Genomic DNA, 26,835 nt, shown 5'->3' with positions numbered 1-26,835 from the left:
AGTGCTCGGATTACAGGTGTGCGCCACCACACCCAGCCTATAAAAAAAAAACTTTTTTAAATGAAAAAAAAAAAAAAAAAACAGAAGCTGGGGTGAGAAAACCACCCATGCATGGTGTACAGAGAACTGTTGTTGTTTTTGTTTTTTTAAAGGAAAAACTGTTTGTAAGATGTTGCACTAAAACATTTTATATACACTTCAGAGACCTGTAGTAAATTATGTTGACAGCAGCTGTTTCCATTTTCTGAAGTTGGCCCTCCTCCCTGCCCTTGCCGAGCTGTGCCGTGGGGGCCTGGATTTCTCCCTTGGCATTGGCCTGCTAGGCTTGAAGTCCACGAATTACAGCCTTTATGTCACGCCCCACCCCGGGCCTAGAGGATGCTTCTGTGTAACAGTGGAAAAGCAAACCAAACCCCACTTCTCCTTCAAGACACTTGCTGCCATCTGCTGAGAAGTGTCTGCTCCGACTGGTGAAACTGCTACTCCTCGGGCTGTGAGGGCACTTTGGGCACCTGCTGGGCAGGTTTGGAACATGAAGTGTATAACCCCGAGGCTTTGTCCTTTTTCATTATGGTGGGGAGGATGCACTCGGAGGGGACTGGTAAGAAGGGATTCAGGAACTAGGACACCCTTCCTCTAGGCTCCCAGGGCTCTACCATCCTTCTCAAGCCATGTAATACACTGGGCCTGGACTGGTCAGCAAGCATTTTCCAAGGCTGTGGTCAGTCAGGAGCTGGGCCCTGCTATTCACAACCCATCCCCGTTCGCCACACTCAAACGCTGCAAGGAGCTCACCGTGTGTGCCCGCTGTGTGTGCCAACGGAGAAGAGTGGCAGAATGATTAAGGCCGTGGCGTGACATGTGGTTGGTCAGAATCCCCCTGTGGTTCTTTAAAGTTCGCAGAACATGCAGAGGAACCAGGCTGAAGGTAAAAAGCAGAGGCAGTGCTTCCCTTTCCTGAAGTCCAAGACAGCTTACCATGCGCTTTCCTCTGCCCACAGCCCTATTTGTAGCATCCTTATCAACTCCCTGCAGCTGCTGGCTCGGCTGTGAGTTTAAATGTTACTGTTTGTCCCTTGGGTGGCCGTGGTGGATCATGTTAAGTCTTCGGTATTATTTTTGCCTAATTTCTTTTCCTCCAAACAGTGTCTTTCTGCCAAGAACTAAATTTTTAGAAAGGAGATAGAGTACGATGAAATAAGATTGCCCCTTTATGCCCTTTGTGGAACTCTGCCCAGTGTTCATATAAATAAAATGACTGTGTGCCTCCCCGTGAGGTACACAATGAAAGAAAGCACAGCTCACGTTTATGCAGAGGGAGGGGCAGTGCCCTGGTCCCTAGGTCCTGGGAGCCCTACGTTTCACAGGAGCAGTTCCGAGGGTGTAGAGGAAACTAGAGCCAAGCCCTGGGGAGCAGCAGGCAGGAAGAGTGGTCTCAGGCCGGTGGGCCATCCTTCCTTACCTTCTGATCATCTAGCGTGTCAAGGCAAAACACCAGTGATGGGATGAAAAATACGTCTAGCAGCCCTTTCCACGACAGCTCCTTCGTCCATGAAGGGAGCCATTTTGGCTGTCTGCCGAACACACTGTGGGGCAGTCTTTCTGGGCCACTGTTGATTCATAAAGTCAGCTAGGCCCGGCACGTGAGTGCTCATGGAACCGTGGTATTTCTCTTCACGAAAGCTGGCTTGTAGGTCAAAGGAGAGTCTGACCAAGGAAGGTGTCATGAGTCGCTCCTCATCCAGAGCCTCGAGCACAGGACCTGGGGGGGCTCTTCTGCCTATCCCAGGTAACTGGGTCATCATTTCCTCCACCCTGCTTTGAGGGTGTTGCCGGCTCTTGCTGGTCGGTGCAGATGCAGCAGAGCTGTGTACCAGTCCACATCCCTTTATCGCAGCCTGTGCCTGTGTCAGAGAGCAAGTGAAGGCTTTGGATCTGGCTCGGTTTAGATTCTCAGTTCTGCCCCAGCTGTGTGTACCAAGCCTTTTACCTTTTCCGAGCCACTGTTTCTGTATCTGTGAAAACAGGGACATGAGTAAGATCGATCCAGCTGATACTCAGCAGATTCTTGCTGTTCTGTCTCTTCCCAGTGCAAAACCTCTCAGGGGTCCCACGGTGCCTAAAGGTCTGACTCATCCTACCTCCTTTGCAAGTGGCCCGAGTTCCTGCCAGTCCAGGGCAGGAATTTGACTTCTTCACATGTTATCTCCCCACTGCATCTGCCTTGGTTCTCGATATCTAGGTGACAGGCTTCCTGACACAAGACATTAGTCCCAGAAACGTCACCAACAGAGACACGTTTCAGGAGTTTGCAGCAATTTAAGGACTACTTCATGAATTCCTGCAGTACAGTTTAAGCACCTTGAGTGACTGGGTTCTCTACCTGAGCATGATAAAGAGCGTGGCGATAAACAGGCACATTTCCCCTGTCTCACAGCTTGTAACAGGCTTTGGGGTCATTTGGGCGGCAGAGTGCTGCTCACATACGAAGTAAGAGTTCTCTGACCTGCGTTGGCCAGGCAGGGGCAGCTCTGCTTCCTCTGTGGATGTGGAGAGCTGGTCCTGCGGGAAGACCTTGGCCCAGTATCGGTGCACTTGGTTGTCCTGCACCCCTACCAGTCGTCTTTACGATCCCCTTTCTTTTCATGTTTGAGGAAAGCATGCTTCAGAGAGGGTGTCTTCTCCAGGGTGCCCTGCTGAATAACTCGCAGGAAAAGCCAGTACCAATCTGTCCAGTCTGCTCCCGTTGCTAGAAAACGAGTGAAGCGCTTCAGCCCAGTCCCGCTGCCTTCACCTCCGGTGCCAGCCCACTGGGGTGCCGCTCTGCATCCCCTGCAGCTCAGTGCTGCCTCCATCAGGACACCAGGGCTAAGCAAAAACACTGGTGCTGTGGGAGGAGTGAAGATCAGCCTGTTCTTTAAAATGCAAGTCATTGGGCAAATGGACTGGAACCCCCCCCCCCGGTGAGAAAGGGAAGGACACAGGTATGAGGGTCTGGGCTGAGCAGGACCTCTCCTCAAGGGGTCTTAGGGACACCCCGGGGCAGCCCTGGAGTCCTGGGCAACAGGTCCTCTGGTGCTGTTGCTGAGAACAGGTAAGCAGAGGCCTTCTGAGGCCCTGGGGCCACACAGGGTTGTCTTGGGCTGCAGAGCTCTGTGGCTGCAGGTAGGCTCCTTCTGTTTGGGTTTGGCTGGCTTCAAGGCAGAGGGACAGCACAGGAGAAACAGTCCAAGGCACCCACACAGTAGCAAAAGCAACAAGAGACCTGAACAGCTTTTTTCTACCCCGTTACCTTACTCAAGCTACTTAGGGTGGGTAGCACTCACACCCTTAAACCTACTGCTCTTGGGCCTAACCTTGCACCATGAATCAGTCACACACTCACTCTGGATCCAACCACCTCTGAAAAAGCCCCACCTGAGGCCACCTGAGACTTTAGGGAGACAGCTTGCACAAGCCATAACACTTAACTCCCTTTTCTTGACCCAGCATTCTAAATTCTAAAGAGTTGCTTCTCTGAATGATGAAACCACCTTTCTTGTTACACAACGCAGAACATCTGGTGACCTTTGGTTTGTATCACATTGCCTGACACAGTAACACCCCTTTTTATTTTTTATTTTAGGACATCAATGAACATCAAGCATGTAAACTGCTGTGAGGTTTAACATGCAGAAGAGGAGGTTGTGTGTCTAAGGAACTGCAGGGACCTGCCCCAGAAAGCCCAGGTGCATATGATGTCCCCAGAGGAGGAGAAATTGAGACACAGCCTTGGATGACACGTAGGATTCCTACATTGTCCCTCTGTTCCTGCATTCCCTCCATGTACCCCTGAGCTCACTCAGACAGAGTTTGAAGAAGGGTGGTCCCTCCATTTTAGGGCCAGCTGTTGGAGAAAATTGATTTCCTCCTCACCAACTCTCCTCTCCTGAGTGTTGGCTTTCAAGTGGATCAAGATCCAGTATCAGGTCCAACTAGGGAAGAAAAGGACTGGGCTCCTGTGCTGTTTGGGGGTTTTTCTTCCCTCTGCAGATCCTTCTCAAATCACCACCCCCAGCCCCAGCCTCCAGCCAGCTCACTCAGTGTTGTTCATCTCAAGGAGCGAAGCTTTCCCTCCCTCCCAAGGTAGTTTTGTCAAGGACTTAAGTGGATCCTTTAACCACTTCCTCAGCCTGTGAATTCACCCTGAACTGGAGCTGGGGAGCCCAGCACCACTTTGTCCAAAGAACCAGGCTCGGCTCACCGTCCCTGCCGCCCTCTCCTCCCTCCCTCGGGCCACCATTCACAGCTTTTCAGAAAGCAGTACACCAGGAAGCGGTGAACGAAAAGGCACCGAAGTGTCTGAGCAGGCAGTGGCCTAGGCAGCACAACTACTGTTCTTTTCCCCTCCCTTTCTAGCATCTAGAACTGTGTTCATCCCTTTAATGCTATGTCTCCACCTGAATCTTCTTAACGCGCCTGCAGAATAGGTCATTTTTACCTCCCGTGAAGTCACAGTCAGACTTCCTGAGCACGGCAATAGCCCCCTTGCTAGCTAGCTACTCACCTTTCTTGGAAGTGTTCCCCTTGTGGACCCTTGTTCATGATTATCAGGTCCATCCGTCTCCATTCACCAGTTCATTGCTGCATGCCTGTGGGGTACATGCAGCCACTGAGACACTGGGGGAAGACACTGGGAGGTGCTCTGAAATAGCTACATGGTGAGGTAAAGAAGTATGGATTGTGGGTGGGGAAACATCATTCGTAAAATCAAGTATCATGAAGCAGTGACTTCACGGAAGAGAGGGTATTTGTACCTGACCTTCAAGGACAGGTGATGTGTGGGCATGCCATGATGAAGAGGGGGAGACTAGGTAAGAAAGGGAAAGAGGAGTAGGCATTTTCCCCAACCAAAACCATCTAAAAGCTGCAGTCACCTCATGACATGTGGTTATGGCTTGTGTTTAGAAAAGCCTCGTGCTTTTCCAGAGGTGGTTGAATCTAGAGTGTGTAATTGATTCCTGGTGGGGTAGGGCCCAAGGGCACTAGGATTAAAGGCACGAGGCCTACCTGCCCTAAGTAGTCTGAGTAAGATAAAGGGGGCAGAAAGATGCTCTTTGTTGCTAAGCTTTTGTTGCTTTGCTGCCTTCTGCCCACCATGAATCATTTCTCCTCTGCGACATCCCTCTGCCAGGCCACCCTGCCTTGGAACCAGGTGATTATGGACTGAAACCTCTACAGACTGTGAGCTAAATGCACCCTTTCCCCTTTAACGTTGGGTGTTGGATATTCTGTCTCAGCAGTGAGAGAAATGTCATGTAACACACATGGTAACCCCAAATAATTCAACAGGTGAACCCTGGAATAAAACCATTTTCCCACAAGCCACAGAAACATTGTCACTGTCAGGAAAAACAGCTGTCCCTTACTATCCACAGGAGATTGGTTCCAGACCTTCCCCACGGATACCAATATCTGCAGATGCTCAAATCCCTTACAAGAAATGGTGCAGTGTTTGCGTATAGCCTTCACACAGCCTCTCATTTAAATCATCTCTAAATTACTTATAATACTTAACACAATGCAAATGTTATGTAAATAGCTGTTATACTGTATTGTTTAAGGAATCACGGCAAGGAAAAGAAAAGTCTTTCTACTTGTTCAGTACAGATGCACATTTTTTTCCCCCAAAATATTTTCAGTTCATGGCCAGTTGAATCCACAGATGTGGAACCCGTGGAAATGGAGGATTGACTGGATGCACTTGTTTAAAAAAAAAAAAATGTTTTCTGAGAGTCTAGAACCAGTCCTGCCTGGATCACACACTGTGTTAGGCAACCATGACTCTTTAATGCCTTTTGATCTAAAACTGTTGCAGTTTGCTTTTTCCGTCTCATTCCCTTTCCTCTTTCCCTTTCCCTCTCCCTCTCCCTTTTTCCCTTTTTTCCCCTTTCCCTTTCCTCTTGCTTTTTTGGTACATATCATACCAGTCACCATTCTTGAAGAGCCTCGACCAGCTGTTCTACCTAATGACCCTTGATTTGTGTTTTTCAGTTACTTCCTCATGGTTGGACTCTGGCAGGAATGCTTACAGCTATATTGCATGTTTCTCAGGGGGCCCGCCTCAGGCAGCAAATGTGGTCAGCATGGTTCCTAATTTGAGATGTTAACTTGGACTGTTGGGTTGGGGTGGAGTCTAGCAGATTTCTCCATTTTAAACATTGCAGAGGCACTTTTTTTTTTTTTTTTTTTTTTTTTTTTTTTTTTTTACTTTTTCTTGGTGGTGGTGGTGGTAGCAGTGATGATACTGGAGATTGTACTTAGGGCCTTTACACTGGGCTACATCCAGCCCTTTTAAATTTTGTTTTTAATTTTGAGACAAGGTCAAGGTCAGGCTGCCCAAGATAGACTAGAACTTGCTGTCCTTCTCCACCTCAGTGTTGGAATCATTAGAGACCCGACTCCTTTCCGTGGGTGATGGTATAGAAGTCAAGATCAGGGTGTGAGATGTACTCAAGGCAATTAGGCTCATTTTCATTTTTTTCAGTCCTGTTTTCAGAGATAAAAGAGATTTTTTGTTTTGTTTTGTTTTTTTGAGACAGGGTGTCACTATGTAGTTGAGACTGGCCTGGAACTCACTATGTAGCCCAGGCTGGTCTCGAGCTCACAGCTGGTCTCCTGCCTCAGTCTCCCAAGTGCTGTGGGATTACAGGCGTGAGCCACCACAGCCTGCTTTTTTTTTTTTTTTCTTGGCAAAAGAGAGATATTTTACCAACTCAAGTTTATCCTGACCTTGTGATTAATCCAACAACTCACTTCTTCTGCCTGGATATTGCATATTTGCATCTCTCTTTTCCCAAGGAAAAGTGTAGTCCAATGATGATGTATAGAATGCTAAAAAGATACGTGGGTATTTTCCTTTTGATGGTGTCCATATTATCAGTTTGATACATAACTGCCATAGCTTGCTTCTACTTCTATTCAATTTTAGGGCTTTAGAGTTTAAAATTTTTGATATGTATAATGTTAACATGGTTAAAATCAAATCAAACTCATGCTCAGAGAGTGCTCAAAATCAAAGATGTGCTCAGAGAAATCCTATTCTTAGATTCTCCTTTCCCCATAATAAATAACATGTGTTACTCCTTTATTTTTGCTGTTTCCTTTTGTAGCTGTAAGTAGATAGATGTATTTATTTCTAGTTCCTCTTCTTGAGTAAGGTGATATTCTTTTGAATCTTGCTTGTGTCACTTAGCCATGTATGTAAAAAATCAGTTCATAGCGATCATCCCCATTCTCTTTTTTACAGCTGCATAGTACTCCATGGGAGATACAGTTCATTAAACCGCTTTTATATAGTGTGGTCAGGGAGGGACCCTTTAACAGGATGACAGTTACTCTCATAGACTTAAGGAAGTTCAAGTGCAGGCCAGGAGTCTGTCCAGGGGAGTAGTCTTGCAGGCAGAGTACACCTGGGATAAAGACCTTGAGAGGCTTCAGACACTTAAGGACCTTCAAGGAGACCATTGTGGGGTAGAGTAATAGAAAATAAAGTTGTAAAACTAGTCAGGGCCATTCCTGTAGATAAGATTTTCTGGGCCCTTAAAGACTTAGGTGTTTTTACTCCCAGGGAGGTGGAAAGTTTTGGAGGGCTTTACAGAGGAATGAAAGTAAGAGTTATTCTGGATTCTGGGCTGGTAGGGGGGCAAGGGGAGGTGTGGAGAAAGCAGTAAGGAAAATGCAGGAGCAGCACAGGTCAGAAGTGGCTGGAGGTGGGGGCTTTGTCCCAAGAGGTGAGAAATGGAGATTCCCCATGGTGGTTTGAAGGGAGAGCTGGCAGGATTTGCACAAGTGGAGTGACATGTTCCAGGACAACATAGGCAGCTCTAGGCAAGCTGCAAGAGCTCAAGAATAGAATATTATTATTATTATTATTATTATTTAACTCTACCCAGAGTCTGTCATATTTGGGTGTGGTAGATCCTTTTTCTTGTCAACTATTACTAGCTCAATTTTAAGTTCCTTGTCTGCAGGAACCATACTACTTTTTAAAATATTTTTCCTGTGACTCATTCTAATTTTTTTTTTCTTTAGCAGTACAGATTGTTAGATCTGGACATTAGTGATTAAAATTTTTGTCAAATGTTTCTCCATTTGAAGTTATCTCACATTTTCACACTATTATGTGAGATTTGCTCATGTGCTTTGCTGAAATCAAGATTCAAATAATCTGTCAGCCACCTGTCTCACAAGTGCAAGGTTCTGAGTTCAATCCCTGGTACAAAAAAAAAAAAAAAAAAAAAAAAAAAAGGATTAAAATACTGTGTGTTATATTGAGAAAAGGTGATCAAAGTCAAAATAGCATTGCATGTTTCTACTGTAAACCCACACCCAGTGCTATAGTGGGTAAACTACCATGAATTAAGCACATGCTCTGTGCTTACTGTTTTAGAGTTTTGTTTTCCTTTAACTGTCACTCTAGTTTTGTTAGGTAGGGGCTGTTAAAGAGAATGAAGGTTAGGTAGGTTGAGTACTTCTCCAAGTTCACACAGCAAATAAGTGGTGTAGTGGCTTGACCCCAGGTTTGTGTGAATCAAAAGCCATACCCTCAACTGCTGTGTTGCATTCCCAGCCTAAGATCTGATAAGAAATTTCTTGAACACTGGTACGACTATAACCAGTTTCCTATGTATAACATGTATACGTTGTCCCGTGGAGTCTGGCTGCACATGTGAAATTATACAGCATGTCACAATTACCAATCATGTAAATTTGCATTCAGTAGCATCACTTTTAATAGAGACAGGATTTTTGAGACCACAGACTTCAGAATGGGGTTTATTTACATTGTCATTTATTATTAACATTTGCTATCTTTGTACGCTCTGGACACCCACATTCACTGCTAGATGTTTTGCATAATTCCACTGACATTATAATGTCCAAGATGATTCCTAATATTATCTAACTTCTACCCTTTCATTTCTCCAATCATCACAAGATTGTCTTTTTCTTCAAGCTGGTATCTAATCAATTTCACTTATTGCATTTGTTACTGGTTTTTTAATTTAATTTTGACAGATATCTTTCAGAAATTTAAAAAGATATATGTCTTAGTTACTTTTCTCATTGCTGAGACAAGATACTGGGCATCCAAAATTAAAGGGGGAAAAGTTTAGCCCACAGTTTGTAGAGTTTTCAGTCCTCAGTCAGCTGGCAGACGGCAGGGGAGAGGGATATGGAGGAGGAAAAATAGTCCATGGTGTGGTGGGCAGGAAACCGCAAGCAAGCAGGCATCAGGCCTGCCCTTGCCTTTTATCCCATCCAGGCCACAAGCCTTATGGATGATGCCACCTGTACCTGGGGTGGGGTTTTTACCCTCAGTAAATCCATTCAGCCATACCCAGAACTATGCTAACTCAAATCAATGGACTAATTTAGTATCACACAGCCCTTAATCCCAGTACCACACACGGTAGGTCCAGCCCGCTCCAAAAAGTCTCACCTATGAGTGCTTGAGGCTTGGCAGGGGACATCTAGATACAAGTCACAGTGACCTAGAAGGACTTTTTAAAGATTTAGATTTAGCAGTATGCTGTATTGATTCTAATACTTCTTTGGTTCATCCAGACTTTGAGGTTAGGTGTTGGTGTCTCTATTTAGGCAGAGAGTTTGTGTATATAAATCAGCCCTCCTTTGCATGAATTTTCTGCCTTTGATCCCACCCTCCCACCACCACCACTACCACCTTGGATTCCTTGTTCCCTAGCACAGAAAATTTTTTGAACCTTTCACAGTTTCGAGTTCACTGGCAACTCGTACTTGAGGGCAACACGTACTTGAGGGCAACGCCCAGATTCTGCAGTCACAACACAAGTCCTCCGTCTCCAGGCTGTCAGCAAAACCAGGATACAACCTTTTCCCTTTTGCCAGAAAAGCTTACATTTGAAACTGAAGCATGACTGTAAGATAATGAGCCTGCCTCTAGAAATAAAGTACTTTAGGTATTCCTCTTTGGAAATGGTTTCCAGTGCCTATCCACTAAACTTGGAGGTAAATAAATGTATGTTCGTTACTTTATAGGCACAGGATTACTTTTTTGTGTTTTAGTACCAAGGATCGAATTCGGGTCCTTGCAAGACAGGTGGTGAAACCTCCAAGCTAAGTCCCCAGACCTAGGGTTACTTCTTAGACCTGGCCCCTTTAAAATTCCTTTCCTTTGTGCTCTTTGGCCTTGCCTTTCTCATCTGCTGCTGGTGACCTCTAAAGCCACAGGCCAGGAGGCTCAGACTACAACCAATGTCAGTAAGGACATCGTGCATAGACTTACTGAAATAAATTCCTATCTGTTTCTCACCCTACTTGTGATCAGCAGTTTGAAGGTCCAACCTTTGTGACCCTGATCCGTTTTTCCAGGCACACGTCCACTGGAGGGATCCAGGTTATTTTGATACGCTTGTTCTCAGAAAAATGAACCCATTTTGGATACTTACGACCTTCACTTCTTTTTCATAATGTTCCCCAAAATAACCCACGGAAATTAGATCCTGAGTTCCTATGGAGCTCTGTAGTCTTTAATTTCTTGAACATGTATGTCCCCATGTAACAGTAAAAAGCGTGAAGAAAAAAAGGAAGTTTAATATACACGTTCAGAAAATGATAAGGAATTTAAATTAGTAAGAAACTAATGAGGCTGTACCATCCTAAATTGGTTGCAATAGAATTTCCCAGCTATGAACAAAATATCTGCAAAATAGCAGGGATTTTAAAGAAAAGATCGATGCTGTGTGGAAATACCTTGACTCGGACTTGGAGGGTAGAGTTTTAAAAGACTCACAAGAGCGTTAAATAGCTCTAGCGAGGACTTCACTCCCCCAGGCATGGCACAGGTCTTTGTATACCCCCTGTCTGAGGCAGAAAAGAGTGACAGGCAAATGTGACTTGTGAGTGCGATGGGATGTAGGTATTTTTGAAAGGACAGGCTGGAGTCCCGCTGCCAAATGGGAAAATAATGTGGAACACGGAAGCGATTGTATTTTCTTTAACCTACTATAGCCATAATATTTTCATTTCAGTGTGTAGTTAACATAAAAACATTAGGGATATTAGGTAATATCATATTCTACTTTTCCCCATTAAGCCTGCAGACTCTGGTGTGTACTACTCGCTGGGGCACATCACGGTCCAGGCCAGACACACTTCATCTACACATTTCACAGATCCTGAGGGAAACATCCTAGAATCCAAAGGACAGGAAACTGCGGCAAGAAGTCGATGTAGAGAACCAGCAGCTCAATTCTAGATGAGCCCTGCCAGAGACTGACTGACCGCCAGAGAGTGGCGGTTCCGGGAAGGCTCCGGGCCAGGCCCCAGGGCTGCGTGCCTGTTGGGAGACAGATGGCCACAGTTGCCGTCTGAGGTGGAAGGCTGGAGCTGTGTCGCTGTGGCTGACACCACTAGACTTCTGCCTTTATCCGTCAGAGAAAAGCAAAATCACCAACGGCACTGTCTCAGGGCAGAACCCGCAAGGAAAGACGAGGCGTGGTCCCCGCTTATGCCCCAGCGCTGATATTCCTGAGTTTGGACTGACTCTGCCCCTCCCTAGCTGGGTGACTGTGAGCGGTTTCAGGGCCTCATGAGAGGAGCCCACTCTCCCCCTCTGGGACCTGGTTGTTCTTACCTTCGGGATCTACTTTGCCACATACCCTCAGGCTCGTGGCCTTACATCTTCTAGAGTCCGCTCACTTACCTCCTTATGGCCTCCTGCAGCCAACAGACATCCTCTTCATCACTAGTACTACGCGTCATCCCGTGCCCTATGGCTCATTTCTCTCAGCAGCACTGAACGCCGTCCACCTCAGAGGAGATCCTACTACCTTGATTACTGTGTTCCCCGCTCCCTGCTGCAGAGTGCAAGAGGGTGTGGTCTTTGTTGGCTTTGTTCACTGCTGGGCCCTGACTGTGTGTTACAGTGCCTGGAACACAGAAGGGCCTCCACAGACATTTGATGAATGAATAAAAGTATAACGAGGGCTACCTCACAGAGGTGAGTGGAGGAGCAAACGAGTTGATGCGTCTGAAGCTCTTGGCCTAAGTGCTTGGCACATAGTAAATGCTTGAGCTCCTGCTGCTGTTAAATGATCATAAGGCTGAGCTGGCCTTGGGCTTACTAGATTGGATTTATTAAGAGCTAGAGTGAAAACTCAAGCTGCCTCAAACTTGTTCAGGTTAAAAGACTTAGTTCCTCTTCCGTATTATCTACATGCCCGGGGAGCATATATCCAACCCCCAGGACCGGACTGACTAAATGGACTCCATAGCACAGATTATTTGATGTCAATACTGGCCTAGAAATTCGAGGAGATGGTGGCTTCTTTATCCTGTAAATGTAGGTGCCTGTGTGTAGATAGACTTTGCTTCTCAGATGGCCACACTTTCTGGAACCTCCGGGTGAAGCTAACCCTAAAATATGCCGCTCAGAGCAGTGAGAGGAGCAAGGGTGAGATCACAAACACGCAGCTGGAGAAGAAACTCGTCTCAAAACAAGTCCTGATGTCTCAGGACTGGAATGAAACCAATGCGATTACCATACGTGATGTTACATGTTCCGAGAAAAATACCAAGATTTCTTTATTCTGCAATTTTAGAGAACTTTTTTTTTTTTTTGTCAAATGATTTTTAAAAAATCTTAACTGGTAAAATCTGAAGGCAACATGGAGCCTGAAAGCAGAAATATTGTACAACTACACTGTACAAGTACTTTGTTCATGCCACGATCAGCTTTCCTGGACCATGCTATTCCCCCATGCAGTTCTGCCCTGGAGCCGACCATCTATGGACTGAAACCCCCTACAGACCATGAGCCCAGTAAAACCTTTTTCCTTCAAATTGTGCATGTGTGGTACCAGGTCTTGGAGACGAGGAAGTGACAAGACACACACTAACAATATCCCAAAGTGACAGCGTGGTCTAGTGAAGGCCTAGCCGCCTGCTCTGTTCCAGTTACAGGAAGTGATATCTCCAGTGCCCCAGGGGAAAGCCAGAGCACAGCTTCCTCTGTTCCCCATGCTGTCACCCTCCTTTCTGGACAACTGTTCAAATACTTTCTCTAGCACCGCACCGCCTCCTGTCCAGGCCACCATCCCTGGCCGTCAAGGCCCTGGGGCCACCTCCCCACTGTTCTGTTACTGTCTATTCTAACCCCTCCCACCAGGCTTCTGCACCACAGCCAGAAAAAGATAGACTTTTTGATTATGTAAAAATTTATATCCTTGGTATAGAAGATATCCATTAAAGTCTGTAGGCAAAGGCTAGAATTGAAAAATACAAAATACTGATAACAATTTTTTTTTTAAAACTATAGAATGAACTCTAAGGCTTTGACAAGAGAAAGACAAGCAAACTGGTGGGGTGTGTGTGTGTGGGAGGCAGGCGAAGGATATGAAAAGACAGTTCTCAGAAAAGGACATTCAGATCATCAACAAACAGAAAAAATGCTTAAATTTCTAAAGGCCATGAAAATGTAAATTAAAAAAAACAATGAAATGTCACTTGATATGTAATAGCTTCAAGTGAAAAAAATTACCTAATGCTGGTAGGAGTACAAATTAAATGTGAATCAGGCATTACTAATGGGAATGGAAATTGCAAAAGTGTTCTTTGTAAGCAGTGTGGCAGCTTCCGTGAAAATAAAAGATCTATTTGCCCTTTGATTTAATGGGTACTCTCATTCCTGGGACAATGTTCCGCAAATATGAAACCATAAACACAGAAGGACATCCACACAAGGATCATGAGTTATTTGCTGGGACACTGCAGTGGGAAAAGCTAGGGAAACAGGAGTGTTCATCAACCATGGATGGGGGATTGATCATGGTTCAGTCACACCCTGGAATATTGTGCAGTCATTAAAAATGAAGTATACGTATACCAGTTGATTTAGTGAGATATTATTGATAGGAAAATCAAGATACACAGAAGTGGCATAAGATAGTTTTAATTAAAGTGGCCAATCTTATTTTTATATATGTATTATATACGATGTACTTCTGTCTCTGTGACTGTATGAGCAGTCAAAAGAATACCGAAGGCTGTCTCCTGGGTTGTTAATGTCGATTATAAAGTTGGTGGTTGTTTTAAGGGTCGGGGGGAGAGGGCAAGGCATTAAAGTTGCCCCAGAAAAAGCTTAGCTTAGATGATTCAAAAACACATATATGGCCATTCTGCATTCCTTTAAAATTATATACACACACACACACACACACACACAGAGAGAGAGAGAGAGAGAGAGAGAGAGAGAGAGAGAAAACCAAAAATGTATACACACTTCAGAAAAAGAAAAGCTTTCATAAATATTTCAATACTAAATTTATTGAGACATCATGAGACTAACACAAGGTACCTTTGGCCTCTGCCAAGAGGTGCTCAAAGCAGTGGCCATGAGCTTCCAGGCATTTATTAGTACTGAACTGCTGCCTGGGTAACCTTGGCCATTGAAATTATCGCATGCACATTTTCAGTTTCTTCTCCGAGGGCCGGCAGTGTAGTGGACTTTCTGAAATATATGACATCCTCTAGGGTCCCCTGTGTGACAGTAACACCATCTGCAGAAAAAACATCATGCTATTTTTCTTCTCCTGAATTACATTTTTTGGGGCTCTCTATATGTTTCCTCAATATATATATATTTTCTATATATATTTGGGTGTGTTTTTAAATATAATTTTTAAAGGGAGAATTAATCTTGTTTTGTCACTGTCCTGTTTAAAACTCCTCAGTGGCCTTCTTATCTCAAAGCCCATGATTTTGTCTGTTAGGAGTCCTTGGGTGCTGGGTGTCCAGTCCTGCTCACCCCACCTTGCTCATGCAGGTGCCCGCTGCCTCCAAGTCTTCAAAACTGCCCTCTCCGAGAGCTGCAACTCAGTTGCAGTTGTGGGGGTCACTGGTCACAGTTGCAGTTGGACATCCACACATGCTCATGTATAAGTTCTCTCTCTCCCAAGGTGTCTGATTATTTATGTAAAGTCTACCTCCCCTCACAGAAAGTAACCCCACAGAGAACAGATGCTCAATGAATATTTCATGAATGAACGAGGGGACTGTGCTCCTCTGACCGCAAAGCTGGAAATGTGCTTTCTGGTCCCCATAATTCCATCAGCTTGCTGAGAGATGCCTGAGAGGTCGGTGCACCTCGTACAGCCTGTCTCCCCACCTGCGAAACAGGGTTCACACCAGTACACGAGGATGCAGAGGGGCTGAAAAAGGATGCAAGAGGCCATGAATGCATGACCAGCAGAAAGTAGGCATTTGGTAAAAGTGCCTTTCACATTTCGTGGTGCCTTGTCACTTTCCCGGTGAAATGGAGGTCAGTTGGCCGAACAATTTCTAGCATCTGTCCCACCTCGAAGTTGCCCTGATACTGTTTCTGAGCGGCCGTCTCCCCTGTGTCTCTCGTTGCTTCTCTGTGCCGCAGTTCCATTCCTGGCTCCTTTCTTAGTCTCCTCAAGCCCGGGTACGAGGGCTCCTACTTGGTCCCAGATGTCACCTTCGTACAGCCCTTCCAGGCAGTGAACTCACACCCTCCATCACTGCCCACCCACCATGTACCCCCTCACACATTGATTTGTTTAGATGGCGTTTTCGAGCCATTCCTGTCGTGGGTACATGCACTTCTCACCTGTCTGTCTTCCTCTGTGCTTGATTGAGACAGTCCGTGTCTAGCAAAGCAAGGGAAGGATTCAGGTGCATTTTTTAGGGCCAGTTCTCTCTCTCTCTCTAAGGAAGATGGGTTCTAAAAGCCTGCAAATAGGCAAATGAGGGATATTACCTTCTTACCTGAAACTACTGAATATAGTTGCCTACAATCAGTCTAGGAAATGTTCTCGATTTCTCCTCTTATTCTTTCATTTACCTGGACTGTGACTAGACAAACGTGTCAGTCAAGTTTTCGTTTATCATTATGGTAACCCTAGAACGCTGCTCTTTCTCATAACAAGAGAGTGTAGTCTAGAACAATACGTGTTTTAAACCAGTTTGGGAGTATCCAGCACATCCCAAGTCATTGTGATCTCAATTAGCGACACCTCTCTGCCAGCCAAGACTGAGATCTGACACCAAAGACTCCTCCCCTGCCTCTAGTCACTAAGTCCTGCTGCTTTTACCTCTCCAATATATGCTGGGTCTGTCCACTTGCCTGCACCCTCTGCCAGCGCCTTGGTCTGGTAGAGTCACGGCTCTCTCGTGATGATGATACTGACTTCCTCCAGCTGCTTCTGTGCTTGTCTCTGTCGACCACTCTCCACTCAGCCTGCAGAAACCTCCCTCATGCCAGGCGAGAGGTATGGCTTTGTGGTAGAGGGCTTGTCTTGCACGAGTGAGGCCCTGGGCTCCAGCCTCAGCACCACACACGCAGCAAAGCGTCATCCGCTCATCTTCTGTGGCTTCTCCTTGCTGGGAGGATCAGCTCCTCAGTATCCACCTGACCCTCCCTCCCCAGAGGCCCAGGACTGTGATGGACTCCCGTCCCCCTCACTCCCACCAGTGTCCCTTGCTCGCTTCATCCCAGGTGTCCAGCACACTGAGCTTTCCACCCATCTGATCAGGGCATCCTTGGAGGTGCTGCTCCTACACCTATAGAGTGTCTCTCCTCCTGTCCCCACCTGCTCACCTAGGCCAAGGCGGACTTACTCTTTATTCCTCTGGGCTTCTGTGTGTCCTTGTCAGTTCAGCCTGACATTCAGAGAGAGGCCCTGGTGAGGTGTCTCCCCTACTGCAGCCCCTCCTATAGAGGCTGCTCTGGGTCTTCTCCAGGAGAGGGACCCCAGAGGGCTTGGAGCAGCCCCTGTTTTACTGCTGCCATATCCCATCATGCCTTGCCATTCCCAGCATGCACTTAGAGCTCCTCAGATGTCAAATCCATTTCTTTGACTTGCGTGGGCCTCAGTTCCCTATTAAAAAGTAAGCTCTACACGTCAACATGTTCTCAGCTTCCTGTTCTCCCTGTCAGCCATTTATCAGTCTGTCACAAAAAAGCACCTGGTGAGTAATTCCTGCCACTGCGTTTAACTTGTTTTCATCAAAGAACATCTTGGAGGGTGGTTTTCTGTTATCTGTAAAGGAGACTTTTTTTTTCCTGATCAATATATTTCTTGTCTTAGGTTTCATCAGCTGTGATTCCCTACTGCTATTGGGAATGTAAGAATGTAGCATCCCAGGGCTGGCTTCAGGTGCACACACCCGTAACCCCCATGGCAAGGCTGAGGCCAGCCTGGGCAACTGAGTGAGACTTTGTCTCAAAATAAAAACAAAACAAAGAAAAAAGTACTGCAGATGTATTTCACCAGTAGAGAATGTTCTAGCATGCGTGAAGCCCTGGATTCATTGCTCAGTACTGAAAAAGGAAGTAACATTACAGACATGAAGTTAAATGGCATCTAAAGAGGTCACGTGAAAAAACAAAAGAAGACAGTTGCAGAATGGGAAAGAATAGAGGCCGTGGCTTTCCCACCTTCCACTGTGCTTCAGAGACACTGGGGCAGGTGACCCCTCATTTTCCATTTGACCCCAGCCAGTGAAGACGAATATAAAGCTCGTCCCAGTGTTCATGATACCCTCAGCCCCTCTCTTTTTGACCCTTGGGTTCTCTTTTTATGTGATTGGAGAGTACTCTCTAGAGGAAGGTTTGCTTAACAGGATGTATTTTCAGCTACTTTCATAGAATGTCATCAGAGATACATGAGAAATTGTCATTTCTCACGGCAGTGAGCTAAATGCACTAATTATAAATCAACTAATTATCTTAGGGATGAAATAGTCATATTTCTTGCCAGTTTAATACTGCTTAAGGTAGATAAAGTGTAGTAAATCCCATGGATAGGAGAAACATAGATGGGGAAGACCTGAGGTCTGGAAACTGCGGATGCTGAGGAGGTTAGCAGGCATCCAGGGGCGTTGGATGGGCCCCTGGGTGTGCCACCTGGCACTAGGGTGTAAGGAGGCAGCAGGAGAGTGTTTCTGCATAATTAAGGGGTTCTAACAGCATAGAAGATAATCCTAGCCCTCCCACAAGCGTTTCCCCTCAAATTATTTTCCCGTTCTATTCGATCATTACGATGACCTTACCAAGCATTCCCTTTCAGAGAGGAAAACAAAACAGATTTGGGACTGGGTTTCTCTGTTGGTAGCACCAGGGGCCTGCACTGGATGATTTTTTTACAAGTCTCCCAGCTTGTAAAAACAAAACAGAACAAAAACTGGGGCCCAAGTTCGCACAGCGAGCCAGGGCTATGTTTTAAACCTCCAACTCGTGGTCTGCGACTCCTCATCCCGTCACCTGCCCTTCTGGGGCGCTCTGGTTCCCTGGAGTGGATCAGTCACGGCAAGGAGCCTCGTGCTCTGTCACAGCTGGGGCCGTTAAGCAGTTACTCCGTGTGCTGTGTGCTCGTTCACGCACTGATGATTATCTCTATGTCCGCTTGTTTCTTCCTTACCGCGATCCATTTGTTTCCTCAAAGCGCAGAAATCTTGACTCAGGGAGATTAAGTATGCTCTCCAAACTCGAATTCCTCTTAGTACGGAGCTGGGGTGTAAACTCAGACATTCCTCTGAGAGATGAACTGCTGAGGAATCTGCTCTTCTAGAGAGTAGAGAAAGTCTTCATTCCTCCATCTGTCCCACAGTACTTATTGAAGAGCCATGTGACTCGTATCGTACTCACAACCGTGAGTACGAGGTCTCTGTTCTTCAAAAATCCACAGTCTGAGGGGCCTCATGATGCCCTCTGTGGCGTTCACAACATGTTGAATGAAGGACCAGACATTGGCTGAACTAGATCATTAAACTAGCATCCAGTAGAACACCTGGGTCACCCATGTCAGCCCCACTTGGGTTGGTGGGGCCCAGGAATCTGTATTTTTACAGGCACCCTGGTGAGTCAGGCACGTTAAAGTTTAAGAAATGCTAAGGTAATAGAAAGCTCAGCTTCCTAGCTATACAGGCAGGAGGCCAACGTGGAGAGGAGGCATTTCTGCCATGTCTGGGGACACAAGGGCTTCTCTGGAAGTCCCTGGAGGAGGTTGGGGGATGAAGTGGGGCTTTTCAGTGTGGCATCGATGAGCGCACCTCCTTCTCCCCCAGATGTGTTGGCCTGCCGCCAAGGATCTCCTCAGAGAAAGGTACCCCATGCTTGGGAAATGATGACACGTTCTCTAGTTAGAGAAAGCTTGAAGGCAGCACATAAGGAGTTATGCGAACCAGGTTAAGCTTCCAACCCGCGACAGCCCTGAGTAGAAAAGGAAAGTCACTGTGTATGAATCTGGTCTGTAACAGGGCAAGCTACCAGCGTTATACCTGAGCAAGAAGGAACTCAGGAGAAGACTGGGGGATACAGCCATGCATTTTAACTTTTAGGTTATTAATTGGAACTTGAGCATTCCTTTGTCTTAGAAAATATCATTTGATGACAGCATAGTATTCCACTATCTTGGTGAACCTTAATTTAATGCCATGTTAGGAGATGTTTAAAATGTATCAGAACGTATGCATTTCTATATAAGCTTTATAAATGTTTACAATATATCCAAAGGATACTGTTGTTGCATAGTAGGTAAAACAATTTTTTTGCATGCTTTGCCTGAGTCTCTGATGATCAGTTGCTAGGGGGAAAGTGAGGTATAAAAAGGTATCTGAATTAATAAACAAATGACTAATAAGATGTACTAATTGGCACTGAGGTTTCAGGTCAGGTCAGGTGTTTTGGATCAGGATTTGCATCTCAGTAACTTTGTAACCAACTTGTGAAAAATGTTTTGGCTGTCAGAGCCTTCGGAGCTTAGGAGTTGAGGACTGGTACCTCGGGGCCTGAGCCTGCTCTGCTGTATTTGGGGGGGTGGGAGTGGCTCTGCTCTGGCTGCTCAAGGTGACGTCCACTCAATCTTCCTATAAGGAAGTGGGGAGCTATTACAAACCTGCCCATGAGGGGTCCAACCGTACTCTTGTCCTGCCAGGGCTCTTCCATCTCTGACATCTAATTGTACTCTGCCGGATGAGTCCAGGGCAGGAGTGCGGAGCAGCACGGCAGCCCAAGAAGTACTCATGGAGTTTCCTTTACTGTGGTACATAGTAAGTTCAAGCCCAGCCTGCACTAAAAATAAGACCGTGTCTCAAAATAAAATAAAATATAAATATAACTAAATAAAAATAAAAATAAAATAAATAATGAAGAGTTTCTGTTACCAAAGAATAATGTTTGTTTTTGTTTGGTGTTTTAAGTAAGGCTGTGATATTTAGGGAGGAAGCAAGTATATATCGCTGACAGTTTCCCAGAATAACATCCTAGAAATGAAGTTACTGAGTCAACAGGACATTAGTAGAGCTACCAACAGCATCTATCCCCTAGGTTATTGGCAGAATGACAGTAGAAAACAGCTATTCTTTTTAAAAAATCTTTTTTAAAATTAGTTTTATTGGTCCATTTCAGGTATACAATATAATGACATTCATCATTGGAAATTTGTACTTGTACATGATATATCATGGTTCTTGTTTTTTCCCCATTCCCCTGCCCTCCCTTCAACCCTTCGACCCCTCCTTATTTACAAAGACTTTGTTTCCATTTTTTCCTTTTCTCATATTAATTCCATTCCCTTCTTTCCTTCCCCAACCCCTCTCACTTCCCCTTCCCCTTTGGACCTTTTCATCCTATTTCACTTTATCCATTATTCCTTTAGATCCTTATTTATACTTTCAGATTCTCACACCAGAGAAACTATTCAGTATTTACACGTGTGTTTATTTCACTTAAGAGTACGGCCTCAGTGTGCATCCATGCAGCTATAAGTGTGTCTAACTTCTCATTCTTTATGGCTGAGTAGTACTCCACTTTATGAAAAAGCCCACATTTTCTTTATCCAGTCTCTACTGGGTATTTTCCCAAAAGAATTAAAAGAATCATACCACAGTGATATATGTGCACCCATATTCATAGCAGCACAGTTTGTAATAGCTAAAACTTGGAAACAGACCAATGCCCAACAACTGGAGACAACAGCTGTTCTTAAGTGCATTGACTCAGTTAATTCTTACAGCCAGCCTATGTGACAGGTATTCCTTACTAATTCCATTTGTTATCTCGTGAGAAGACTGGGGCTCTGAATGGCTGAAGCATTTGCCCAACATTGTAAATTACTCAGTGAGGCGGTAGGCACACGATGAGCACTGTGCCTAGCTGCTTTGTGATAAATATGGCCAAAGCTTGCTACAGATGACTGACAAAAGACCCTGCCAAATACGGGCTGCCACAGCAGGCTTCCAGGGCAGTATTGGGTGGACTAGAAACAAACCGTATAGTAGAAGATTTGCTTCTTTTAATAAATAACACAAAGCCCATACACATCAGACTTCTACGTGTGTTTGGAAACGTACTCCGTTCTTGTTATTCAGGGTGGTTGCATGCTATGAAATCATTGTGAACACTGAATTAGCAACCTGGGAACCACTGTTCCTTCCGGAATCCAAGGTGGGGTTCTTGGGAACCTATGGTCAAAAACATTTTCATTAACCCCTCAATCCACAGCCTTGTTTTGTGCATTTACCTATTTAATGACTTGTAAATTTACATTGTTGATTAACCTTGAACTCACAGCCAGCTACACTGTAACACAGGGCTGAAGCTAGTCTAAGTAGCATGTTCATTTTCTGTGTGGCACATATACAGCCTTCTTACAGGAAGCAACAGGTGCTGCCTCACTGCTATGCCGCAGGCCTATAAAAATGATACAATCAAGGCTGGGGATTTAGCTCAGTGGCACCATGCCTGCCTTGTAAGCTCAAGGTCTGAGTTTGATCCCTGGTACTGGAAAAAAAATGATGCTAAACCCTCAAAATCATAAAAATTAAAAAAAAAGCATGGCACTGCAAATAGGACACTTGTTATGAGTGTAACAGCTGAACCAAGAAGGTAGAATTTCCTGGTGTCCCACCTTAGCTTGAAGGCATCATTGGGGACTCAGATTTTCTATCGCTGTGTTCCTGTCTGAGAAGAATTGCTGTGAATATTGATTTGAGGTTTCGAATACATTTTAGCAAGTAGGAAAATTGCAAATAAATCTGTACAGGAGGAAAAACCGCATCTCTATGTTAATCAGCTCAGCTGACTGTATTTTTTGATACAGCCTATTTCCAGTATTAGTCATCACTGTAACATGAGCTTTGCTGTTTTAAAAAGGTAGATGTGCTTCTTAGGAAAATTAGTTTTCAAACTTATGTTTTTCAAAGGGCAGAAAATGCTTTGAAGATGAAAATGAAGTTTGCAACTTTAGACATTTGAAAAGACACACAAAATCATTTGTTTTTCCTTCTTGTATGGGGTTGTTTCACGTCCCAGTTTCCTCCAGAGTGTGCCTTCCCTTGAGGCCTGGTGAATCCTTGGCTGCAGGGCACTTGAAGGCCTGGGGGCACCGTGTAATGCTCCTGGGACCTGTTCCACGGCTTCCCTATCTCTAGGGCTGGCTTCAACACAGTTAACTCTGGCCACCAAGCCAGGATCTGTCGAGCACTCCTTCCTCTGGGATGCGACCTCCTTGCACATAGAGGTGGTGGAGTTTCCAGGATAGGAAAGGAGCTTTCTCTGGTGTGGATAATAATTATGCTGATACCTTCTCGAGCCTTTCTCTGTCCCCTAAACATCTGGGGTCAGCCACAGACCTCGAAAAACTCAGTACCCATTTCCAGCCTGTTCTTTCCTGGTGATGAAAAATTTCCCCGCCTACGTCTCAAAGGACACTGAGCGGGCTGTACAACTTTTATAGGCTGTAAAAGTTCAGGTCCCAAGGATCACCAAACAGGCTGTAAATATGAAGAACAGATGTCCCCAGTGCCTGAACAGTTTCCATATCTGCCTTCACCAAAAGCGTATTACTAGGCTACTTGTGACTCCCAGGCAACTGGGATGCAGAAAGAGAGACAGGAAGGGGCTGATCCCAGCTCCCCGCTCAAGGGCAGGCCCCAATAACCTAGCTTCCTTTCTCCAGGTTCCACCTCCGAAAGGTTTCACCACCGCCCTCTAGTACCCACCTTTAGCACACGAGGCTTTGAAGGACACTCATGACGCAGACTATAGTCCCCACGCACTCACTCGCAACCCTAGATATTTTACCTACTGAACAAACGGCAGAATAACGTAGTCCAAGAGCCGGGTATGGTGTGTGACTCACAAACTCATGCCACGTAAGTGTTACCAGTAAAATTCTACTTCTCGGAAGCAGACCCTGAGTATTCTCCCTGGGATACACATCGGCGAGCACTGCTTGCTCTGGGTGCACTGAACACGCAGGCCAGGAGGGGTTCACACCTCCCTGTGTGTCACATACAGCAGAGGCTTCTCCCCGCTGTGTGAATGTCGCCTCTACGAGCAGTGTTTGTTCCCAAGCCTCTTTCGTGCTAGCAGTCCTTTCGTCACTGTCATGGAAACTGGTGAAATGTGAATGCAAAAGAAAAGGACTCATGGCTTCTATAAGAATCAAGCTGACAGCTTCAGACTCCCTGAATGAAGGAGACATGCTAAAATAAGATTATTGTTGAGTTGCATTTAGACAAGATAACCAAAAAGATGAGGAAGGAAACAGCATCTAAAATGCTCCTGTGCTAGCCTTGCTTTCAAGAGTCTTTGAATTCATGCTCTGCTCTACAGAAGCTGTATGTGTAAACTGAGACAAAACACCAAGGATGTGATTTTTGTGAGAAAGGCAGGATGAGGAAAAATTCCAAAATAGACAAGTTCTCAGGGGAAAGACTTTAGCTCCAGAAATGTACATTGCTGTGTTTTAGGTTAAGAAAAATATTTAAATATTTAGTTTAAACATGTCTACTCGGATACACGCCCTTTTACATCACTGCATAAATGTGATCAAACTGCATATGTTGTTGTAATTTCAATGTAGTCTTCTTCTGCCTGGGTCCTCTGCCATTTCCTCCCTCACTCCTCCTCCCACATCCAGCCAGTAACATCCACAGTGACAACATGATTGTCATCTACTGGTGCTGACTCACGTAACTACGAGGGCTAAGGGTGGCATTAACTGCTTCTTAAAAATGAAATAATTGTAGACCCAAATTTCTACACTTCGGTAGGTCCGTGAGTTACCTGATCTATATCCAACTCACCATTTTTCATGGCTGCAGAATAATCCCTAGCATGTCATACAATATTCAACCATTTTGCTTTTGTCTTTTGAAGCCAAACATTTATGGGTACATTTTAGAAATGCATAACGATAACATTCATAGTTACGGCGTGTGTCTAGCTGTCCCCCCAAAGCCTCATGCAGATGAAGTAGCACTTTCTTTGTCAGAGGTGGCTGAGTCCGGAATGTGTGATGCGGGGTTGAGGGCGTGCGGTTACTAAAACCACTACAGGTGAGTGACTGGTTTGGCACCGCCCTCATCCCGGTAGTCTGGATGGGATGAAAGGGGCAGAGAGATGCTGTTAAGGTCCCTTGTTACTTTGGGCACCTTGTGGGTGCTTTGCTGTTTCTCCCCTGTGGTGCTCATTTACCATCCACTCTGCCTTGGAGCCAGCAGATTATGGACTGAGACCTCTACAAACTGTGAGCCAAACAAACTCTTCCCCCTTTAGCTTTGGGTGTTGGGTGTTTTGCCTCAGCAATGAGAGAAAAGTGACTAAGATGTTCATCACAGAGAATTTGCACCTGTACATGCTACATCTTGCTTTTGCTTTTTTTTCCCATCCCAACCATTTTGCTCTTGAAAGACATTTGCTTTGTTCTCCCACTAGGTTTGGTCTGTCTCCCATAATGAACAACAGTGCATCAAGCCTCTCACATAGAGCCATCCATGCCGGTACTGTTACTGCTAGGTGGTAGACCCCCACATGTGGAAATGTTATGTCAAAGGTGTATATGTTTTTAATTTTAATTTTCACTGGGCTGGGGGTGCAGATCAACAGGAGAGCACTTGTCTGGGTGTGTGCAAGGCCCTGGGTTGGATGTGTCACATTGAAAAAGAAAGATGTTGTCAGATAGTTTTCCAAAAAGGTTGACATTTTGGTACAGAAATGTCTCATTGCTACTTACATCGACTTAAATTTGCACTGTCCAGATTACTTGTCTGAAACCTTTTTTCTTCTTCTTATCATCTGATCTTCCTCATTGTGAATCACTACTTGTATATTTTGCTCATTTTTCTGTTTTCTTAAATGATTCATGCTTTAATTAAATTTTGCATTAGGCCATCAGCTTCCGTTCTCTGCCACATCGGGTAAGATTGAAAATGTTATAAATATTGATACTTTGATGTGTCTATCATAAACTACTTGAACAGGTTAAATGAAAGCTTCAAAAAGCTATAACAAAATGGTCTTGAAGAAGAGGTTAGTAGACCAAAAGCAGAAGGAGGGATAAAACAGAAAACTAGAATGGCGGAGAAGACAGAAATGATGCCCTGTGGTGCATGAAAAGGGACGTGGTGAAAATGTATGAAACAGAGCTGGGTGCTGGGGCAAATGCCCAGTTCAAAGCTACTTGGAAGACTGAGGCAGAATCAAAGCCAATCTGGACAGTGTAGTGAGAACCTATCTTACAGCAAAACAATTTTCAGAGGACTGAGGATGTAGCTCAGGGGTAGAGCAATTTCCTAGTACATGCAAGCCCCTGGGTTCAATTCTATGTAGTGAATTTAAAAAACACAGCAACGAAAAGTTGTGTTCTGGAGGGGCGTACACACACCACACACACGCACACACACACACAAATCCATCCACTTATGTAGCACTTACTATGTATGAGGCTCCAGGCTGCAAGTTTCCTGCTGCACCTCACCCTTCCCAGGGGTAGGCAGTCATCCTAGTCCCATTATACAGGCAGAGAAGCAGAGATCCTTACAAGGTTAAGGCTGAATTGCTGGTTAGTGACAGAACCAGCATTTGGCTCCAGGCTGCCTGACTCTAGGCTCCTTGCTGATAGGCAGCCTGGCCCCAGAACTGTCCAGGAGTAGGCAACAAGGACTAACTAAGTCGGCATGGAGAGAGCTCTGGCCAGGAGTGGGTTCTAACCTGGCTTGGTGGGGTTAAGAGGGAAGTGGTAAGAGAACAGGATCTGGGGGTGGCACTTTCCTGGGTGGTTGTGGGAGCCACAAGGGAAGGTTTCAGCTCTGTAAGGCCCTTCACACCCTGAGCGGGGCAGGGAGGGTGGAAGAGGCTACACAACGCTGCCTGGGATGTGACCCCAGCCAGACAAAGTGACTCACCCACACTGATGTGTCACACCACACCCTTGGCTGGTGAGCGTGGTGAAATAACTGTCACAGCAAATTTAAGGGTGAGTGCATTTAAGAAACTGTCACCGTCACTGGTACATTTCCAAGAGAAACAGAGAACCAAGGGCCTTGTTATCGTCACTGAATTCCCAAATGCACCGACTCTCGCTGCCATCTCGTCCTCTGCCTCTTCACCCAAGAGCCTCTTAGGACCAAAGGTGAACAGGCCCAGGGAAGCCACTCGGGGGAAGCCCAGAGACAGGGAGGGGAGGGTCTGCAGAGACTGGGACCCCACACCCTCAAGCCAGAAGGTTCCCAATGCATAATCCGTTCACTCTGCTCACCTTGCAGGGGCAAGAGGAAGTACTGGCAAACACAGGCACCAGGGGAGAGTGAGTCTCTGCGAAGAACTGGAGTGTTGATGGTATACCCGCTCTGCTGGCCAGCAATCGAGAGCCCTTGTCTAGAGGTGCAGCGATGCTGGTTCATCCCAACCCGCACGCAGGGTGAGGGAGCCCTTGCACTCATCCCCTGGGAATATAGGGTGTGTCGGGCGTGACTCTGTCATACAGCAGGGCTCCCCCTGTG

At 45.6% G+C, this 26,835-nt stretch overlaps 2 long non-coding RNA genes across 2 annotated transcripts; one reads left to right on the top strand and one right to left on the bottom strand.

Annotated features, from left to right (window-relative positions):
* Nucleotides 1-14,492: 14,492 nt before the first annotated feature.
* LOC104866961 lies at nucleotides 14,493-17,012 on the bottom strand. The gene is made up of 3 exons (XR_002025572.2): nucleotides 16,666-17,012; nucleotides 15,656-15,777; nucleotides 14,493-14,582 (listed from the first exon to the last, which is right to left on the bottom strand). It is a non-coding gene; the product is annotated as an uncharacterized LOC104866961 (long non-coding RNA).
* A 1,224-nt stretch (nucleotides 17,013-18,236) lies between these two features.
* LOC104866962 lies at nucleotides 18,237-26,648 on the top strand. Its single transcript, XR_781627.2, has 3 exons — nucleotides 18,237-18,519; nucleotides 24,770-24,887; nucleotides 26,599-26,648. It is a non-coding gene; the product is annotated as an uncharacterized LOC104866962 (long non-coding RNA).
* Nucleotides 26,649-26,835: the final 187 nt, after the last annotated feature.

The sequence above is a fragment of the Fukomys damarensis genome, unplaced genomic scaffold, assembly GCF_012274545.1.
Source record: "Fukomys damarensis isolate Sample0158 unplaced genomic scaffold, DMR_v1.0_HiC HiC_scaffold_33, whole genome shotgun sequence".
Lineage (NCBI taxonomy): Eukaryota > Metazoa > Chordata > Mammalia > Rodentia > Bathyergidae > Fukomys > Fukomys damarensis.
This window is presented reverse-complemented; position numbering and strand designations above follow the sequence as displayed.